Consider the following 20,098-nt stretch of genomic DNA (forward strand, 5'->3'; position numbering starts at 1 on the left):
AACTGCCTGGCTCAGAAGAGCACACTGAGTCAGCCCTTAACCCCAGTGATCAGAAATTGTCAAAACATGTTTTTCAGCAGAAATAAACACGTTTTGGCAACTTTGGTCACCACCATGTAACTTATAGGGCAGGAACAGCACAGTTTTCAAAACGTGTTTTTCAGCCCGAAATAAACACGTTTTCTCAGCCCTTAGAATTGCAGAGTAACTGCCTGGCTCAGAAGAGCACACTGAGTCAGCCCTTAACCCCAGTGATCAGAAATTGTCAAAACATGTTTTTCAGCAGAAATAAACACGTTTTGGCAACTTTGGTCACCACCATGTAAGTTATAGGGCAGGAACAGCACAGTTTTCAAAACGTGTTTTTCAGCCCGAAATAAACGCGTTTTCACAGCCCTTGGAATCGCAGTGTAACTGCCTGGCTCAGAAGAGCCCACTGAGTCAGCCCTTAACCCCAGTGATCAGAAATTGTCAAAACATGTTTTTCAGCAGAAATAAACACGTTTTGGCAACTTTGGTCACCACCATGTAACTTATAGGGCAGGAACAGCACAGTTTTCAAAACGTGTTTTTCAGCCCGAAATAAACGCGTTTTCTCAGCCCTTAGAATCGCAGTGTAACTGCCTGGCTCAGAAGAGCACACTGAGTCAGCCCTTAACCCCAGTGATCAGAAATTGTAAAAACATGTTTTTCAGCAGAAATAAACACGTTTTGGCAACTTTGGTCACCACCATGTAACTTATAGGGCAGGAACAGCACAGTTTTCAAAACGTGTTTTTCAGCCCGAAATAAACGCCTTTTCTCAGCCCTTGGAATCGCACTGTAACTGACTGGTTCAGAAGAGCACACTGAGTCAGCCCTTAACCCCAGTGATCAGAAATTGTCAAAACATGTTTTTCAGCAGAAATAAACACGTTTTGGCAACTTTGGTCACCACCATGTAAGTTATAGGGCAGGAACAGCACAGTTTTCAAAACGTGTTTTTCAGCCCGAAATAAACGCGTTTTCTCAGCCCTTGGAATCGCACTGTAACTGACTGGTTCAGAAGAGCCCACTGAGTCAGACCTTAACCCCAGTGATCAGAAATTGTCAAAACGTGTTTTTCAGCAGAAATAAACACGTTTTGGCAACTTTGGTCACCACCATGTAAGTTATAGGGCAGGAACAGCACAGTTTTCAAAACGTGTTTTTCAGCCCGAAATAAACGCGTTTTCTCAGCCCTTGGAATCGCAGTGTAACTGCCTGGCTCAGAAGAGCCCACTGAGTCTGCCCTTAACCCCAGTGATCAGAAATTGTCAAAACATGTTTTTCAGCAGAAATAAACACGTTTTGGCAACTTTGGTCACCACCATGTAACTTATAGGGCAGGAACAGCACAGTTTTCAAAACGTGTTTTTCAGCCCGAAATAAACGCGTTTTCTCAGCCCTTAGAATCGCAGTGTAACTGCCTGGCTCAGAAGAGCACACTGAGTCAGCCCTTAACCCCAGTGATCAGAAAATGTAAAAACATGTTTTTCAGCAGAAATAAACACGTTTTGGCAACTTTGGTCACCACCATGTAACTTATAGGGCAGGAACAGCACAGTTTTCAAAACGTGTTTTTCAGCCCGAAATAAACACGTTTTCTCAGCCCTTAGAATTGCAGAGTAACTGCCTGGCTCAGAAGAGCACACTGAGTCAGCCCTTAACCCCAGTGATCAGAAATTGTCAAAACATGTTTTTCAGCAGAAATAAACACGTTTTGGCAACTTTGGTCACCACCATGTAACTTATAGGGCAGGAACAGCACAGTTTTCAAAACGTGTTTTTCAGCCCGAAATAAACGCGTTTTCACAGCCCTTGGAATCGCAGTGTAACTGCCTGGCTCAGAAGAGCCCACTGAGTCAGCCCTTAACCCCAGTGATCAGAAATTGTCAAAACATGTTTTTCAGCAGAAATAAACACGTTTTGGCAACTTTGGTCACCACCATGTAACTTATAGGGCAGGAACAGCACAGTTTTCAAAACATGTTTTTCAGCCTGAAATAAACGCGTTTTCTCAGCCCTTAGAATCGCAGTGTAACTGCCTGGCTCAGAAGAGCACACTGAGTCAGCCCTTAACCCCAGTGATCAGAAATTGTAAAAACATGTTTTTCAGCAGAAATAAACACGTTTTGGCAACTTTGGTCACCACCATGTAACTTATAGGGCAGGAACAGCACAGTTTTCAAAACGTGTTTTTCAGCCCGAAATAAACGCGTTTTCTCAGCCCTTGGAATCGCACTGTAACTGACTGGTTCAGAAGAGCCCACTGAGTCAGACCTTAACCCCAGTGATCAGAAATTGTCAAAACGTGTTTTTCAGCAGAAATAAACACGTTTTGGCAACTTTGGTCACCACCATGTAAGTTATAGGGCGGGAACAGCACAGTTTTCAAAACGTGTTTTTCAGCCCGAAATAAACGCGTTTTCTCAGCCCTTTGAATCGCAGTGTAACTGCCTGGCTCAGAAGAGCACACTGAGTCAGCCCTTAACCCCAGTGATCAGAAATTGTCAAAACATGTTTTTCAGCAGAAATAAACACGTTTTGGCAACTTTGGTCACCACCATGTAACTTATAGGGCAGGAACAGCACAGTTTTCAAAACGTGTTTTTCAGCCCGAAATAAACGCGTTTTCTCAGCCCTTGGAATCGCACGTAACTGACTGGTTCAGAAGAGCCCACTGAGTCAGAACTTAACCCCAGTGATCAGAAATTGTCAAAACGTGTTTTTCAGCAGAAATAAACACGTTTTGGCAACTTTGGTCACCACCATGTAAGTTATAGGGCAGGAACAGCACAGTTTTCAAAACGTATTTTTCAGCCCGAAATAAACGCGTTTTCTCAGCCCTTAGAATCGCAGTGTAACTGCCTGGCTCAGAAGAGCACACTGAGTCAGCCCTTAACCCCAGTGATCAGAAATTGTCAAAACATGTTTTTCAGCAGAAATAAACGCGTTTTGGCAACTTTGGTCACCACCATGTAACTTATAGGGCAGGAACAGCACAGTTTTCAAAACGTGTTTTTCAGCCCGAAATAAACGCGTTTTCTCAGCCCTTAGAATCGCAGTGTAACTGCCTGGCTCAGAAGAGCACACTGAGTCAGCCCTTAACCCCAGTGATCAGAAATTGTCAAAACATGTTTTTCAGCAGAAATAAACACGTTTTGGCAACTTTGGTCACCACCATGTAACTTATAGGGCAGGAACAGCACAGTTTTCAAAACGTGTTTTTCAGCCCGAAATAAACACGTTTTCTCAGCCCTTAGAATTGCAGAGTAACTGCCTGGCTCAGAAGAGCACACTGAGTCAGCCCTTAACCCCAGTGATCAGAAATTGTCAAAACATGTTTTTCAGCAGAAATAAACACGTTTTGGCAACTTTGGTCACCACCATGTAAGTTATAGGGCAGGAACAGCACAGTTTTCAAAACGTGTTTTTCAGCCCGAAATAAACGCGTTTTCACAGCCCTTGGAATCGCAGTGTAACTGCCTGGCTCAGAAGAGCCCACTGAGTCAGCCCTTAACCCCAGTGATCAGAAATTGTCAAAACATGTTTTTCAGCAGAAATAAACACGTTTTGGCAACTTTGGTCACCACCATGTAACTTATAGGGCAGGAACAGCACAGTTTTCAAAACGTGTTTTTCAGCCCGAAATAAACGCGTTTTCTCAGCCCTTAGAATCGCAGTGTAACTGCCTGGCTCAGAAGAGCACACTGAGTCAGCCCTTAACCCCAGTGATCAGAAATTGTCAAAACGTGTTTTTCAGCAGAAATAAACACGTTTTGGCAACTTTGGTCACCACCATGTAAGTTATAGGGCAGGAACAGCACAGTTTTCAAAACGTGTTTTTCAGCCCGAAATAAACGCGTTTTCTCAGCCCTTGGAATCGCAGTGTAACTGCCTGGCTCAGAAGAGCACACTGAGTCAGCCCTTAACCCCAGTGATCAGAAATTGTCAAAACATGTTTTTCAGCAGAAATAAACACGTTTTGGCAACTTTGGTCACCACCATGTAACTTATAGGGCAGGAACAGCACAGTTTTCAAAACGTGTTTTTCAGCCCGAAATAAACACGTTTTCTCAGCCCTTAGAATTGCAGAGTAACTGCCTGGCTCAGAAGAGCACACTGAGTCAGCCCTTAACCCCAGTGATCAGAAATTGTCAAAACATGTTTTTCAGCAGAAATAAACACGTTTTGGCAACTTTGGTCACCACCATGTAAGTTATAGGGCAGGAACAGCACAGTTTTCAAAACTTGTTTTTCAGCCCGAAATAAACGCGTTTTCACAGCCCTTGGAATCGCAGTGTAACTGCCTGGCTCAGAAGAGCCCACTGAGTCAGCCCTTAACCCCAGTGATCAGAAATTGTCAAAACATGTTTTTCAGCAGAAATAAACACGTTTTGGCAACTTTGGTCACCACCATGTAACTTATAGGGCAGGAACAGCACAGTTTTCAAAACGTGTTTTTCAGCCCGAAATAAACGCGTTTTCTCAGCCCTTAGAATCGCAGTGTAACTGCCTGGCTCAGAAGAGCACACTGAGTCAGCCCTTAACCCCAGTGATCAGAAATTGTAAAAACATGTTTTTCAGCAGAAATAAACACGTTTTGGCAACTTTGGTCACCACCATGTAACTTATAGGGCAGGAACAGCACAGTTTTCAAAACGTGTTTTTCAGCCCGAAATAAACGCGTTTTCTCAGCCCTTGGAATCGCACTGTAACTGACTGGTTCAGAAGAGCCCACTGAGTCAGACCTTAACCCCAGTGATCAGAAATTGTCAAAACGTGTTTTTCAGCAGAAATAAACACGTTTTGGCAACTTTGGTCACCACCATGTAAGTTATAGGGCAGGAACAGCACAGTTTTCAAAACGTGTTTTTCAGCCCGAAATAAACGCGTTTTCTCAGCCCTTTGAATCGCAGTGTAACTGCCTGGCTCAGAAGAGCACACTGAGTCAGCCCTTAACCCCAGTGATCAGAAATTGTCAAAACATGTTTTTCAGCAGAAATAAACACGTTTTGGCAACTTTGGTCACCACCATGTAACTTATAGGGCAGGAACAGCACAGTTTTCAAAACGTGTTTTTCAGCCCGAAATAAACGCGTTTTCTCAGCCCTTGGAATCGCACGTAACTGACTGGTTCAGAAGAGCCCACTGAGTCAGAACTTAACCCCAGTGATCAGAAATTGTCAAAACGTGTTTTTCAGCAGAAATAAACACGTTTTGGCAACTTTGGTCACCACCATGTAAGTTATAGGGCAGGAACAGCACAGTTTTCAAAACGTATTTTTCAGCCCGAAATAAACGCGTTTTCTCAGCCCTTAGAATCGCTGTGTAACTGCCTGGCTCAGAAGAGCACACTGAGTCAGCCCTTAACCCCAGTGATCAGAAATTGTCAAAACATGTTTTTCAGCAGAAATAAACACGTTTTGGCAACTTTGGTCACCACCATGTAACTTATAGGGCAGGAACAGCACAGTTTTCAAAACGTGTTTTTCAGCCCGAAATAAACGCGTTTTCTCAGCCCTTAGAATCGCAGTGTAACTGCCTGGCTCAGAAGAGCACACTGAGTCAGCCCTTAACCCCAGTGATCAGAAATTGTCAAAACATGTTTTTCAGCAGAAATAAACACGTTTTGGCAACTTTGGTCACCACCATGTAACTTATAGGGCAGGAACAGCACAGTTTTCAAAACGTGTTTTTCAGCCCGAAATAAACACGTTTTCTCAGCCCTTAGAATTGCAGAGTAACTGCCTGGCTCAGAAGAGCACACTGAGTCAGCCCTTAACCCCAGTGATCAGAAATTGTCAAAACATGTTTTTCAGCAGAAATAAACACGTTTTGGCAACTTTGGTCACCACCATGTAAGTTATAGGGCAGGAACAGCACAGTTTTCAAAACGTGTTTTTCAGCCCGAAATAAACGCGTTTTCACAGCCCTTGGAATCGCAGTGTAACTGCCTGGCTCAGAAGAGCCCACTGAGTCAGCCCTTAACCCCAGTGATCAGAAATTGTCAAAACATGTTTTTCAGCAGAAATAAACACGTTTTGGCAACTTTGGTCACCACCATGTAACTTATAGGGCAGGAACAGCACAGTTTTCAAAACGTGTTTTTCAGCCCGAAATAAACGCGTTTTCTCAGCCCTTAGAATCGCAGTGTAACTGCCTGGCTCAGAAGAGCACACTGAGTCAGCCCTTAACCCCAGTGATCAGAAAATGTAAAAACATGTTTTTCAGCAGAAATAAACACGTTTTGGCAACTTTGGTCACCACCATGTAACTTATAGGGCAGGAACAGCACAGTTTTCAAAACGTGTTTTTCAGCCCGAAATAAACGCGTTTTCTCAGCCCTTGGAATCGCACTGTAACTGACTGGTTCAGAAGAGCCCACTGAGTCAGACCTTAACCCCAGTGATCAGAAATTGTCAAAACGTGTTTTTCAGCAGAAATAAACACGTTTTGGCAACTTTGGTCACCACCATGTAACTTATAGGGCAGGAACAGCACAGTTTTCAAAACGTGTTTTTCAGCCCGAAATAAACACGTTTTCTCAGCCCTTAGAATTGCAGAGTAACTGCCTGGCTCAGAAGAGCCCACTGAGTCAGCCCTTAACCCCAGTGATCAGAAATTGTCAAAACATGTTTTTCAGCAGAAATAAACACGTTTTGGCAACTTTGGTCACCACCATGTAACTTATAGGGCAGGAACAGCACAGTTTTCAAAACATGTTTTTCAGCCTGAAATAAACGCGTTTTCTCAGCCCTTAGAATCGCAGTGTAACTGCCTGGCTCAGAAGAGCACACTGAGTCAGCCCTTAACCCCAGTGATCAGAAATTGTAAAAACATGTTTTTCAGCAGAAATAAACACGTTTTGGCAACTTTGGTCACCACCATGTAACTTATAGGGCAGGAACAGCACAGTTTTCAAAACGTGTTTTTCAGCCCGAAATAAACGCGTTTTCTCAGCCCTTGGAATCGCACTGTAACTGACTGGTTCAGAAGAGCCCACTGAGTCAGACCTTAACCCCAGTGATCAGAAATTGTCAAAACGTGTTTTTCAGCAGAAATAAACACGTTTTGGCAACTTTGGTCACCACCATGTAAGTTATAGGGCGGGAACAGCACAGTTTTCAAAACGTGTTTTTCAGCCCGAAATAAACGCGTTTTCTCAGCCCTTTGAATCGCAGTGTAACTGCCTGGCTCAGAAGAGCACACTGAGTCAGCCCTTAACCCCAGTGATCAGAAATTGTCAAAACATGTTTTTCAGCAGAAATAAACACGTTTTGGCAACTTTGGTCACCACCATGTAACTTATAGGGCAGGAACAGCACAGTTTTCAAAACGTGTTTTTCAGCCCGAAATAAACGCGTTTTCTCAGCCCTTAGAATCGCAGTGTAACTGCCTGGCTCAGAAGAGCACACTGAGTCAGCCCTTAACCCCAGTGATCAGAAATTGTCAAAACATGTTTTTCAGCAGAAATAAACACGTTTTGGCAACTTTGGTCACCACCATGTAACTTATAGGGCAGGAACAGCACAGTTTTCAAAACGTGTTTTTCAGCCCGAAATAAACACGTTTTCTCAGCCCTTAGAATTGCAGAGTAACTGCCTGGCTCAGAAGAGCACACTGAGTCAGCCCTTAACCCCAGTGATCAGAAATTGTCAAAACATGTTTTTCAGCAGAAATAAACACGTTTTGGCAACTTTGGTCACCACCATGTAAGTTATAGGGCAGGAACAGCACAGTTTTCAAAACGTGTTTTTCAGCCCGAAATAAACGCGTTTTCACAGCCCTTGGAATCGCAGTGTAACTGCCTGGCTCAGAAGAGCACACTGAGTCAGCCCTTAACCCCAGTGATCAGAAATTGTAAAAACATGTTTTTCAGCAGAAATAAACACGTTTTGGCAACTTTGGTCACCACCATGTAACTTATAGGGCAGGAACAGCACAGTTTTCAAAACGTGTTTTTCAGCCCGAAATAAACGCGTTTTCTCAGCCCTTGGAATCGCACTGTAACTGACTGGTTCAGAAGAGCCCACTGAGTCAGCCCTTAACCCCAGTGATCAGAAATTGTCAAAACATGTTTTTCAGCAGAAATAAACACGTTTTGGCAACTTTGGTCACCACCATGTAACTTATAGGGCAGGAACAGCACAGTTTTCAAAACGTGTTTTTCAGCCCGAAATAAACGCGTTTTCTCAGCCCTTAGAATCGCAGTGTAACTGCCTGGCTCAGAAGAGCACACTGAGTCAGCCCTTAACCCCAGTGATCAGAAATTGTCAAAACATGTTTTTCAGCAGAAATAAACACGTTTTGGCAACTTTGGTCACCACCATGTAACTTATAGGGCAGGAACAGCACAGTTTTCAAAACGTGTTTTTCAGCCCGAAATAAACACGTTTTCTCAGCCCTTAGAATTGCAGAGTAACTGCCTGGCTCAGAAGAGCACACTGAGTCAGCCCTTAACCCCAGTGATCAGAAATTGTCAAAACATGTTTTTCAGCAGAAATAAACACGTTTTGGCAACTTTGGTCACCACCATGTAAGTTATAGGGCAGGAACAGCACAGTTTTCAAAACGTGTTTTTCAGCCCGAAATAAACGCGTTTTCACAGCCCTTGGAATCGCAGTGTAACTGCCTGGCTCAGAAGAGCCCACTGAGTCAGCCCTTAACCCCAGTGATCAGAAATTGTCAAAACATGTTTTTCAGCAGAAATAAACACGTTTTGGCAACTTTGGTCACCACCATGTAACTTATAGGGCAGGAACAGCACAGTTTTCAAAACGTGTTTTTCAGCCCGAAATAAACGCGTTTTCTCAGCCCTTGGAATCGCACTTTAACTGACTGGTTCAGAAGAGCCCACTGAGTCAGACCTTAACCCCAGTGATCAGAAATTGTCAAAACGTGTTTTTCAGCAGAAATAAACACGTTTTGGCAACTTTGGTCACCACCATGTAACTTATAGGGCAGGAACAGCACAGTTTTCAAAACGTGTTTTTCAGCCCGAAATAAACGCGTTTTCTCAGCCCTTCGAATCGCACTGTAACTGACTGGCTCAGAAGAGCCCACTGAGTCAGACCTTAACCCCAGTGATCAGAAATTGTCAAAACATGTTTTTCAGCAGAAATAAACACGTTTTGGCAACTTTGGTCACCACCATGTAACTTATAGGGCAGGAACAGCACAGTTTTCAAAACGTGTTTTTCATCCCGAAATAAACGCGTTTTCTCAGCCCTTAGAATCGCAGTGTAACTGCCTGGCTCAGAAGAGCACACTGAGTCAGCCCTTAACCCCAGTGATCAGAAATTGTCAAAACATGTTTTTCAGCAGAAATAAACACGTTTTGGCAACTTTGGTCACCACCATGTAAGTTATAGGGCAGGAACAGCACAGTTTTCAAAACGTGTTTTTCAGCCCGAAATAAACGCGTTTTCTCAGCCCTTGGAATCGCAGTGTAACTGCCTGGCTCAGAAGAGCCCACTGAGTCAGCCCTTAACCCCAGTGATCAGAAATTGTCAAAACATGTTTTTCAGCAGAAATAAACACGTTTTGGCAACTTTGGTCACCACCATGTAACTTATAGGGCAGGAACAGCACAGTTTTCAAAACGTGTTTTTCAGCCCGAAATAAACGCGTTTTCTCAGCCCTTAGAATCGCAGTGTAACTGCCTGGCTCAGAAGAGCATACTGAGTCAGCCCTTAACCCCAGTGATCAGAAATTGTAAAAACATGTTTTTCAGCAGAAATAAACACGTTTTGGCAACTTTGGTCACCACCATGTAACTTATAGGGCAGGAACAGCACAGTTTTCAAAACGTGTTTTTCAGCCCGAAATAAACGCGTTTTCTCAGCCCTTGGAATTGCACTGTAACTGACTGGTTCAGAAGAGCCCACTGAGTCAGACCTTAACCCCAGTGATCAGAAATTGTCAAAACGTGTTTTTCAGGAGAAATAAACACGTTTTGGCAACTTTGGTCACCACCATGTAAATTATAGGGCAGGAACAGCACAGTTTTCAAAACGTGTTTTTCAGCCCGAAATAAACGCGTTTTCTCAGCCCTTGGAATCGCAGTGTAACTGCCTGGCTCAGAAGAGCACACTGAGTCAGCCCTTAACCCCAGTGATCAGAAATTGTCAAAACATGTTTTTCAGCAGAAATAAACACGTTTTGGCAACTTTGGTCACCACCATGTAACTTATAGGGCAGGAACAGCACAGTTTTCAAAACGTGTTTTTCAGCCCGAAATAAACACGTTTTCTCAGCCCTTGGAATCGCACTGTAACTGACTGGCTCAGAAGAGCCCACTGAGTCAGCCCTTAACCCCAGTGATCAGAAATTGTCAAAACATGTTTTTCAGCAGAAATAAACACGTTTTGGCAACTTTGGTCACCACCATGTAACTTATAGGGCAGGAACAGCACAGTTTTCAAAACGTGTTTTTCAGCCCGAAATAAACGCGTTTTCTCAGCCCTTAGAATCGCAGTGTAACTGCCTGGCTCAGAAGAGCACACTGAGTCAGCCCTTAACCCCAGTGATCAGAAATTGTAAAAACATGTTTTTCAGCAGAAATAAACACGTTTTGGCAACTTTGGTCACCACCATGTAACTTATAGGGCAGGAACAGCACAGTTTTCAAAACGTGTTTTTCAGCCCGAAATAAACGCGTTTTCTCAGCCCTTGGAATCGCACTGTAACTGACTGGTTCAGAAGAGCCCACTGAGTCAGACCTTAACCCCAGTGATCAGAAATTGTCAAAACATGTTTTTCAGCAGAAATAAACACGTTTTGGCAACTTTGGTCACCACCATGTAACCTATAGGGCAGGAACAGCACAGTTTTCAAAACGTGTTTTTCAGCCCGAAATAAACGCGTTTTCTCAGCCCTTGGAATCGCACTGTAACTGACTGGTTCAGAAGAGCCCACTGAGTCAGACCTTAACCCCAGTGATCAGAAATTGTCAAAACGTGTTTTTCAGCAGAAATAAACACGTTTTGGCAACTTTGGTCACCACCATGTAAGTTATAGGGCAGGAACAGCACAGTTTTCAAAACGTGTTTTTCAGCCCGAAATAAACGCGTTTTCTCAGCCCTTGGAATCGCAGTGTAACTGCCTGGCTCAGAAGAGCCCACTGAGTCAGCCCTTAACCCCAGTGATCAGAAATTGTCAAAACATGTTTTTCAGCAGAAATAAACACGTTTTGGCAACTTTGGTCACCACCATGTAACTTATAGGGCAGGAACAGCACAGTTTTCAAAACGTGTTTTTCAGCCCGAAATAAACGCGTTTTCTCAGCCCTTAGAATCGCAGTGTAACTGCCTGGCTCAGAAGAGCACACTGAGTCAGCCCTTAACCCCAGTGATCAGAAATTGTCAAAACATGTTTTTCAGCAGAAATAAACACGTTTTGGCAACTTTGGTCACCACCATGTAACTTATAGGGCAGGAACAGCACAGTTTTCAAAACGTGTTTTTCAGCCCGAAATAAACACGTTTTCTCAGCCCTTAGAATTGCAGAGTAACTGCCTGGCTCAGAAGAGCACACTGAGTCAGCCCTTAACCCCAGTGATCAGAAATTGTCAAAACATGTTTTTCAGCAGAAATAAACACGTTTTGGCAACTTTGGTCACCACCATGTAAGTTATAGGGCAGGAACAGCACAGTTTTCAAAACGTGTTTTTCAGCCCGAAATAAACGCGTTTTCACAGCCCTTGGAATCGCAGTGTAACTGCCTGGCTCAGAAGAGCCCACTGAGTCAGCCCTTAACCCCAGTGATCAGAAATTGTCAAAACATGTTTTTCAGCAGAAATAAACACGTTTTGGCAACTTTGGTCACCACCATGTAACTTATAGGGCAGGAACAGCACAGTTTTCAAAACGTGTTTTTCAGCCCGAAATAAACGCGTTTTCTCAGCCCTTAGAATCGCAGTGTAACTGCCTGGCTCAGAAGAGCACACTGAGTCAGCCCTTAACCCCAGTGATCAGAAATTGTAAAAACATGTTTTTCAGCAGAAATAAACACGTTTTGGCAACTTTGGTCACCACCATGTAACTTATAGGGCAGGAACAGCACAGTTTTCAAAACGTGTTTTTCAGCCCGAAATAAACGCGTTTTCTCAGCCCTTGGAATCGCACTGTAACTGACTGGTTCAGAAGAGCACACTGAGTCAGCCCTTAACCCCAGTGATCAGAAATTGTCAAAACATGTTTTTCAGCAGAAATAAACACGTTTTGGCAACTTTGGTCACCACCATGTAAGTTATAGGGCAGGAACAGCACAGTTTTCAAAACGTGTTTTTCAGCCCGAAATAAACGCGTTTTCTCAGCCCTTGGAATCGCACTGTAACTGACTGGTTCAGAAGAGCCCACTGAGTCAGACCTTAACCCCAGTGATCAGAAATTGTCAAAACGTGTTTTTCAGCAGAAATAAACACGTTTTGGCAACTTTGGTCACCACCATGTAAGTTATAGGGCAGGAACAGCACAGTTTTCAAAACGTGTTTTTCAGCCCGAAATAAACGCGTTTTCTCAGCCCTTGGAATCGCAGTGTAACTGCCTGGCTCAGAAGAGCCCACTGAGTCTGCCCTTAACCCCAGTGATCAGAAATTGTCAAAACATGTTTTTCAGCAGAAATAAACACGTTTTGGCAACTTTGGTCACCACCATGTAACTTATAGGGCAGGAACAGCACAGTTTTCAAAACGTGTTTTTCAGCCCGAAATAAACGCGTTTTCTCAGCCCTTAGAATCGCAGTGTAACTGCCTGGCTCAGAAGAGCACACTGAGTCAGCCCTTAACCCCAGTGATCAGAAAATGTAAAAACATGTTTTTCAGCAGAAATAAACACGTTTTGGCAACTTTGGTCACCACCATGTAACTTATAGGGCAGGAACAGCACAGTTTTCAAAACGTGTTTTTCAGCCCGAAATAAACACGTTTTCTCAGCCCTTAGAATTGCAGAGTAACTGCCTGGCTCAGAAGAGCACACTGAGTCAGCCCTTAACCCCAGTGATCAGAAATTGTCAAAACATGTTTTTCAGCAGAAATAAACACGTTTTGGCAACTTTGGTCACCACCATGTAACTTATAGGGCAGGAACAGCACAGTTTTCAAAACGTGTTTTTCAGCCCGAAATAAACGCGTTTTCACAGCCCTTGGAATCGCAGTGTAACTGCCTGGCTCAGAAGAGCCCACTGAGTCAGCCCTTAACCCCAGTGATCAGAAATTGTCAAAACATGTTTTTCAGCAGAAATAAACACGTTTTGGCAACTTTGGTCACCACCATGTAACTTATAGGGCAGGAACAGCACAGTTTTCAAAACATGTTTTTCAGCCTGAAATAAACGCGTTTTCTCAGCCCTTAGAATCGCAGTGTAACTGCCTGGCTCAGAAGAGCACACTGAGTCAGCCCTTAACCCCAGTGATCAGAAATTGTAAAAACATGTTTTTCAGCAGAAATAAACACGTTTTGGCAACTTTGGTCACCACCATGTAACTTATAGGGCAGGAACAGCACAGTTTTCAAAACGTGTTTTTCAGCCCGAAATAAACGCGTTTTCTCAGCCCTTGGAATCGCACTGTAACTGACTGGTTCAGAAGAGCCCACTGAGTCAGACCTTAACCCCAGTGATCAGAAATTGTCAAAACGTGTTTTTCAGCAGAAATAAACACGTTTTGGCAACTTTGGTCACCACCATGTAAGTTATAGGGCGGGAACAGCACAGTTTTCAAAACGTGTTTTTCAGCCCGAAATAAACGCGTTTTCTCAGCCCTTTGAATCGCAGTGTAACTGCCTGGCTCAGAAGAGCACACTGAGTCAGCCCTTAACCCCAGTGATCAGAAATTGTCAAAACATGTTTTTCAGCAGAAATAAACACGTTTTGGCAACTTTGGTCACCACCATGTAACTTATAGGGCAGGAACAGCACAGTTTTCAAAACGTGTTTTTCAGCCCGAAATAAACGCGTTTTCTCAGCCCTTGGAATCGCACGTAACTGACTGGTTCAGAAGAGCCCACTGAGTCAGAACTTAACCCCAGTGATCAGAAATTGTCAAAACGTGTTTTTCAGCAGAAATAAACACGTTTTGGCAACTTTGGTCACCACCATGTAAGTTATAGGGCAGGAACAGCACAGTTTTCAAAACGTATTTTTCAGCCCGAAATAAACGCGTTTTCTCAGCCCTTAGAATCGCAGTGTAACTGCCTGGCTCAGAAGAGCACACTGAGTCAGCCCTTAACCCCAGTGATCAGAAATTGTCAAAACATGTTTTTCAGCAGAAATAAACGCGTTTTGGCAACTTTGGTCACCACCATGTAACTTATAGGGCAGGAACAGCACAGTTTTCAAAACGTGTTTTTCAGCCCGAAATAAACGCGTTTTCTCAGCCCTTAGAATCGCAGTGTAACTGCCTGGCTCAGAAGAGCACACTGAGTCAGCCCTTAACCCCAGTGATCAGAAATTGTCAAAACATGTTTTTCAGCAGAAATAAACACGTTTTGGCAACTTTGGTCACCACCATGTAACTTATAGGGCAGGAACAGCACAGTTTTCAAAACGTGTTTTTCAGCCCGAAATAAACACGTTTTCTCAGCCCTTAGAATTGCAGAGTAACTGCCTGGCTCAGAAGAGCACACTGAGTCAGCCCTTAACCCCAGTGATCAGAAATTGTCAAAACATGTTTTTCAGCAGAAATAAACACGTTTTGGCAACTTTGGTCACCACCATGTAAGTTATAGGGCAGGAACAGCACAGTTTTCAAAACGTGTTTTTCAGCCCGAAATAAACGCGTTTTCACAGCCCTTGGAATCGCAGTGTAACTGCCTGGCTCAGAAGAGCCCACTGAGTCAGCCCTTAACCCCAGTGATCAGAAATTGTCAAAACATGTTTTTCAGCAGAAATAAACACGTTTTGGCAACTTTGGTCACCACCATGTAACTTATAGGGCAGGAACAGCACAGTTTTCAAAACGTGTTTTTCAGCCCGAAATAAACGCGTTTTCTCAGCCCTTAGAATCGCAGTGTAACTGCCTGGCTCAGAAGAGCACACTGAGTCAGCCCTTAACCCCAGTGATCAGAAAATGTAAAAACATGTTTTTCAGCAGAAATAAACACGTTTTGGCAACTTTGGTCACCACCATGTAACTTATAGGGCAGGAACAGCACAGTTTTCAAAACGTGTTTTTCAGCCCGAAATAAACGCGTTTTCTCAGCCCTTGGAATCGCACTGTAACTGACTGGTTCAGAAGAGCCCACTGAGTCAGACCTTAACCCCAGTGATCAGAAATTGTCAAAACGTGTTTTTCAGCAGAAATAAACACGTTTTGGCAACTTTGGTCACCACCATGTAAGTTATAGGGCAGGAACAGCACAGTTTTCAAAACGTGTTTTTCAGCCCGAAATAAACGCGTTTTCTCAGCCCTTGGAATCGCAGTGTAACTGCCTGGCTCAGAAGAGCACACTGAGTCAGCCCTTAACCCCAGTGATCAGAAATTGTCAAAACATGTTTTTCAGCAGAAATAAACACGTTTTGGCAACTTTGGTCACCACCATGTAACTTATAGGGCAGGAACAGCACAGTTTTCAAAACGTGTTTTTCAGCCCGAAATAAACACGTTTTCTCAGCCCTTAGAATTGCAGAGTAACTGCCTGGCTCAGAAGAGCACACTGAGTCAGCCCTTAACCCCAGTGATCAGAAATTGTCAAAACATGTTTTTCAGCAGAAATAAACACGTTTTGGCAACTTTGGTCACCACCATGTAAGTTATAGGGCAGGAACAGCACAGTTTTCAAAACTTGTTTTTCAGCCCGAAATAAACGCGTTTTCACAGCCCTTGGAATCGCAGTGTAACTGCCTGGCTCAGAAGAGCCCACTGAGTCAGCCCTTAACCCCAGTGATCAGAAATTGTCAAAACATGTTTTTCAGCAGAAATAAACACGTTTTGGCAACTTTGGTCACCACCATGTAACTTATAGGGCAGGAACAGCACAGTTTTCAAAACGTGTTTTTCAGCCCGAAATAAACGCGTTTTCTCAGCCCTTAGAATCGCAGTGTAACTGCCTGGCTCAGAAGAGCACACTGAGTCAGCCCTTAACCCCAGTGATCAGAAATTGTAAAAACATGTTTTTCAGCAGAAATAAACACGTTTTGGCAACTTTGGTCACCACCATGTAACTTATAGGGCAGGAACAGCACAGTTTTCAAAACGTGTTTTTCAGCCCGAAATAAACGCGTTTTCTCAGCCCTTGGAATCGCACTGTAACTGACTGGTTCAGAAGAGTCCACTGAGTCAGACCTTAACCCCAGTGATCAGAAATTGTCAAAACGTGTTTTTCAGCAGAAATAAACACGTTTTGGCAACTTTGGTCACCACCATGTAAGTTATAGGGCAGGAACAGCACAGTTTTCAAAACGTGTTTTTCAGCCCGAAATAAACGCGTTTTCTCAGCCCTTTGAATCGCAGTGTAACTGCCTGGCTCAGAAGAGCACACTGAGTCAGCCCTTAACCCCAGTGATCAGAAATTGTCAAAACATGTTTTTCAGCAGAAATAAACACGTTTTGGCAACTTTGGTCACCACCATGTAACTTATAGGGCAGGAACAGCACAGTTTTCAAAACGTGTTTTTCAGCCCGAAATAAACGCGTTTTCTCAGCCCTTGGAATCGCACGTAACTGACTGGTTCAGAAGAGCCCACTGAGTCAGAACTTAACCCCAGTGATCAGAAATTGTCAAAACGTGTTTTTCAGCAGAAATAAACACGTTTTGGCAACTTTGGTCACCACCATGTAAGTTATAGGGCAGGAACAGCACAGTTTTCAAAACGTATTTTTCAGCCCGAAATAAACGCGTTTTCTCAGCCCTTAGAATCGCTGTGTAACTGCCTGGCTCAGAAGAGCACACTGAGTCAGCCCTTAACCCCAGTGATCAGAAATTGTCAAAACATGTTTTTCAGCAGAAATAAACACGTTTTGGCAACTTTGGTCACCACCATGTAACTTATAGGGCAGGAACAGCACAGTTTTCAAAACGTGTTTTTCAGCCCGAAATAAACGCGTTTTCTCAGCCCTTAGAATCGCAGTGTAACTGCCTGGCTCAGAAGAGCACACTGAGTCAGCCCTTAACCCCAGTGATCAGAAATTGTCAAAACATGTTTTTCAGCAGAAATAAACACGTTTTGGCAACTTTGGTCACCACCATGTAACTTATAGGGCAGGAACAGCACAGTTTTCAAAACGTGTTTTTCAGCCCGAAATAAACACGTTTTCTCAGCCCTTAGAATTGCAGAGTAACTGCCTGGCTCAGAAGAGCACACTGAGTCAGCCCTTAACCCCAGTGATCAGAAATTGTCAAAACATGTTTTTCAGCAGAAATAAACACGTTTTGGCAACTTTGGTCACCACCATGTAAGTTATAGGGCAGGAACAGCACAGTTTTCAAAACGTGTTTTTCAGCCCGAAATAAACGCGTTTTCACAGCCCTTGGAATCGCAGTGTAACTGCCTGGCTCAGAAGAGCCCACTGAGTCAGCCCTTAACCCCAGTGATCAGAAATTGTCAAAACATGTTTTTCAGCAGAAATAAACACGTTTTGGCAACTTTGGTCACCACCATGTAACTTATAGGGCAGGAACAGCACAGTTTTCAAAACGTGTTTTTCAGCCCGAAATAAACGCGTTTTCTCAGCCCTTAGAATCGCAGTGTAACTGCCTGGCTCAGAAGAGCACACTGAGTCAGCCCTTAACCCCAGTGATCAGAAAATGTAAAAACATGTTTTTCAGCAGAAATAAACACGTTTTGGCAACTTTGGTCACCACCATGTAACTTATAGGGCAGGAACAGCACAGTTTTCAAAACGTGTTTTTCAGCCCGAAATAAACGCGTTTTCTCAGCCCTTGGAATCGCACTGTAACTGACTGGTTCAGAAGAGCCCACTGAGTCAGACCTTAACCCCAGTGATCAGAAATTGTCAAAACGTGTTTTTCAGCAGAAATAAACACGTTTTGGCAACTTTGGTCACCACCATGTAAGTTATAGGGCAGGAACAGCACAGTTTTCAAAACGTGTTTTTCAGCCCGAAATAAACGCGTTTTCTCAGCCCTTAGAATCGCAGTGTAACTGCCTGGCTCAGAAGAGCACACTGAGTCAGCCCTTAACCCCAGTGATCAGAAATTGTCAAAACATGTTTTTCAGCAGAAATAAACACGTTTTGGCAACTTTGGTCACCACCATGTAACTTATAGGGCAGGAACAGCACAGTTTTCAAAACGTGTTTTTCAGCCCGAAATAAACACGTTTTCTCAGCCCTTAGAATTGCAAAGTAACTGCCTGGCTCAGAAGAGCACACTGAGTCAGCCCTTAACCCCAGTGATCAGAAATTGTCAAAACATGTTTTTCAGCAGAAATAAACACGTTTTGGCAACTTTGGTCACCACCATGTAACTTATAGGGCAGGAACAGCACAGTTTTCAAAACGTGTTTTTCAGCCCGAAATAAACGCGTTTTCACAGCCCTTGGAATCGCAGTGTAACTGCCTGGCTCAGAAGAGCCCACTGAGTCAGCCCTTAACCCCAGTGATCAGAAATTGTCAAAACATGTTTTTCAGCAGAAATAAACACGTTTTGGCAACTTTGGTCACCACCATGTAACTTATAGGGCAGGAACAGCACAGTTTTCAAAACATGTTTTTCAGCCTGAAATAAACGCGTTTTCTCAGCCCTTAGAATCGCAGTGTAACTGCCTGGCTCAGAAGAGCACACTGAGTCAGCCCTTAACCCCAGTGATCAGAAATTGTAAAAACATGTTTTTCAGCAGAAATAAACACGTTTTGGCAACTTTGGTCACCACCATGTAACTTATAGGGCAGGAACAGCACAGTTTTCAAAACGTGTTTTTCAGCCCGAAATAAACGCGTTTTCTCAGCCCTTGGAATCGCACTGTAACTGACTGGTTCAGAAGAGCCCACTGAGTCAGACCTTAACCCCAGTGATCAGAAATTGTCAAAACGTGTTTTTCAGCAGAAATAAACACGTTTTGGCAACTTTGGTCACCACCATGTAAGTTATAGGGCGGGAACAGCACAGTTTTCAAAACGTGTTTTTCAGCCCGAAATAAACGCGTTTTCTCAGCCCTTTGAATCGCAGTGTAACTGCCTGGCTCAGAAGAGCACACTGAGTCAGCCCTTAACCCCAGTGATCAGAAATTGTCAAAACATGTTTTTCAGCAGAAATAAACACGTTTTGGCAACTTTGGTCACCACCATGTAACTTATAGGGCAGGAACAGCACAGTTTTCAAAACGTGTTTTTCAGCCCGAAATAAACGCGTTTTCTCAGCCCTTGGAATCGCACGTAACTGACTGGTTCAGAAGAGCCCACTGAGTCAGAACTTAACCCCAGTGATCAGAAATTGTCAAAACGTGTTTTTCAGCAGAAATAAACACGTTTTGGCAACTTTGGTCACCACCATGTAAGTTATAGGGCAGGAACAGCACAGTTTTCAAAACGTATTTTTCAGCCCGAAATAAACGCGTTTTCTCAGCCCTTAGAATCGCAGTGTAACTGCCTGGCTCAGAAGAGCACACTGAGTCAGCCCTTAACCCCAGTGATCAGAAATTGTCAAAACATGTTTTTCAGCAGAAATAAACACGTTTTGGCAACTTTGGTCACCACCATGTAACTTATAGGGCAGGAACAGCACAGTTTTCAAAACGTGTTTTTCAGCCCAAAATAAACGCGTTTTCTCAGCCCTTAGAATCGCAGTGTAACTGCCTGGCTCAGAAGAGCACACTGAGTCAGCCCTTAACCCCAGTGATCAGAAATTGTCAAAACATGTTTTTCAGCAGAAATAAACACGTTTTGGCAACTTTGGTCACCACCATGTAACTTATAGGGCAGGAACAGCACAGTTTTCAAAACGTGTTTTTCAGCCCGAAATAAACACGTTTTCTCAGCCCTTAGAATTGCAGAGTAACTGCCTGGCTCAGAAGAGCACACTGAGTCAGCCCTTAACCCCAGTGATCAGAAATTGTCAAAACATGTTTTTCAGCAGAAATAAACACGTTTTGGCAACTTTGGTCACCACCATGTAAG

Source organism: Atractosteus spatula, chromosome 15, assembly GCF_055471065.1.
Source record: "Atractosteus spatula isolate fAtrSpa1 chromosome 15, fAtrSpa1.hap1, whole genome shotgun sequence".
Taxonomy (NCBI): domain Eukaryota; kingdom Metazoa; phylum Chordata; class Actinopteri; order Semionotiformes; family Lepisosteidae; genus Atractosteus; species Atractosteus spatula.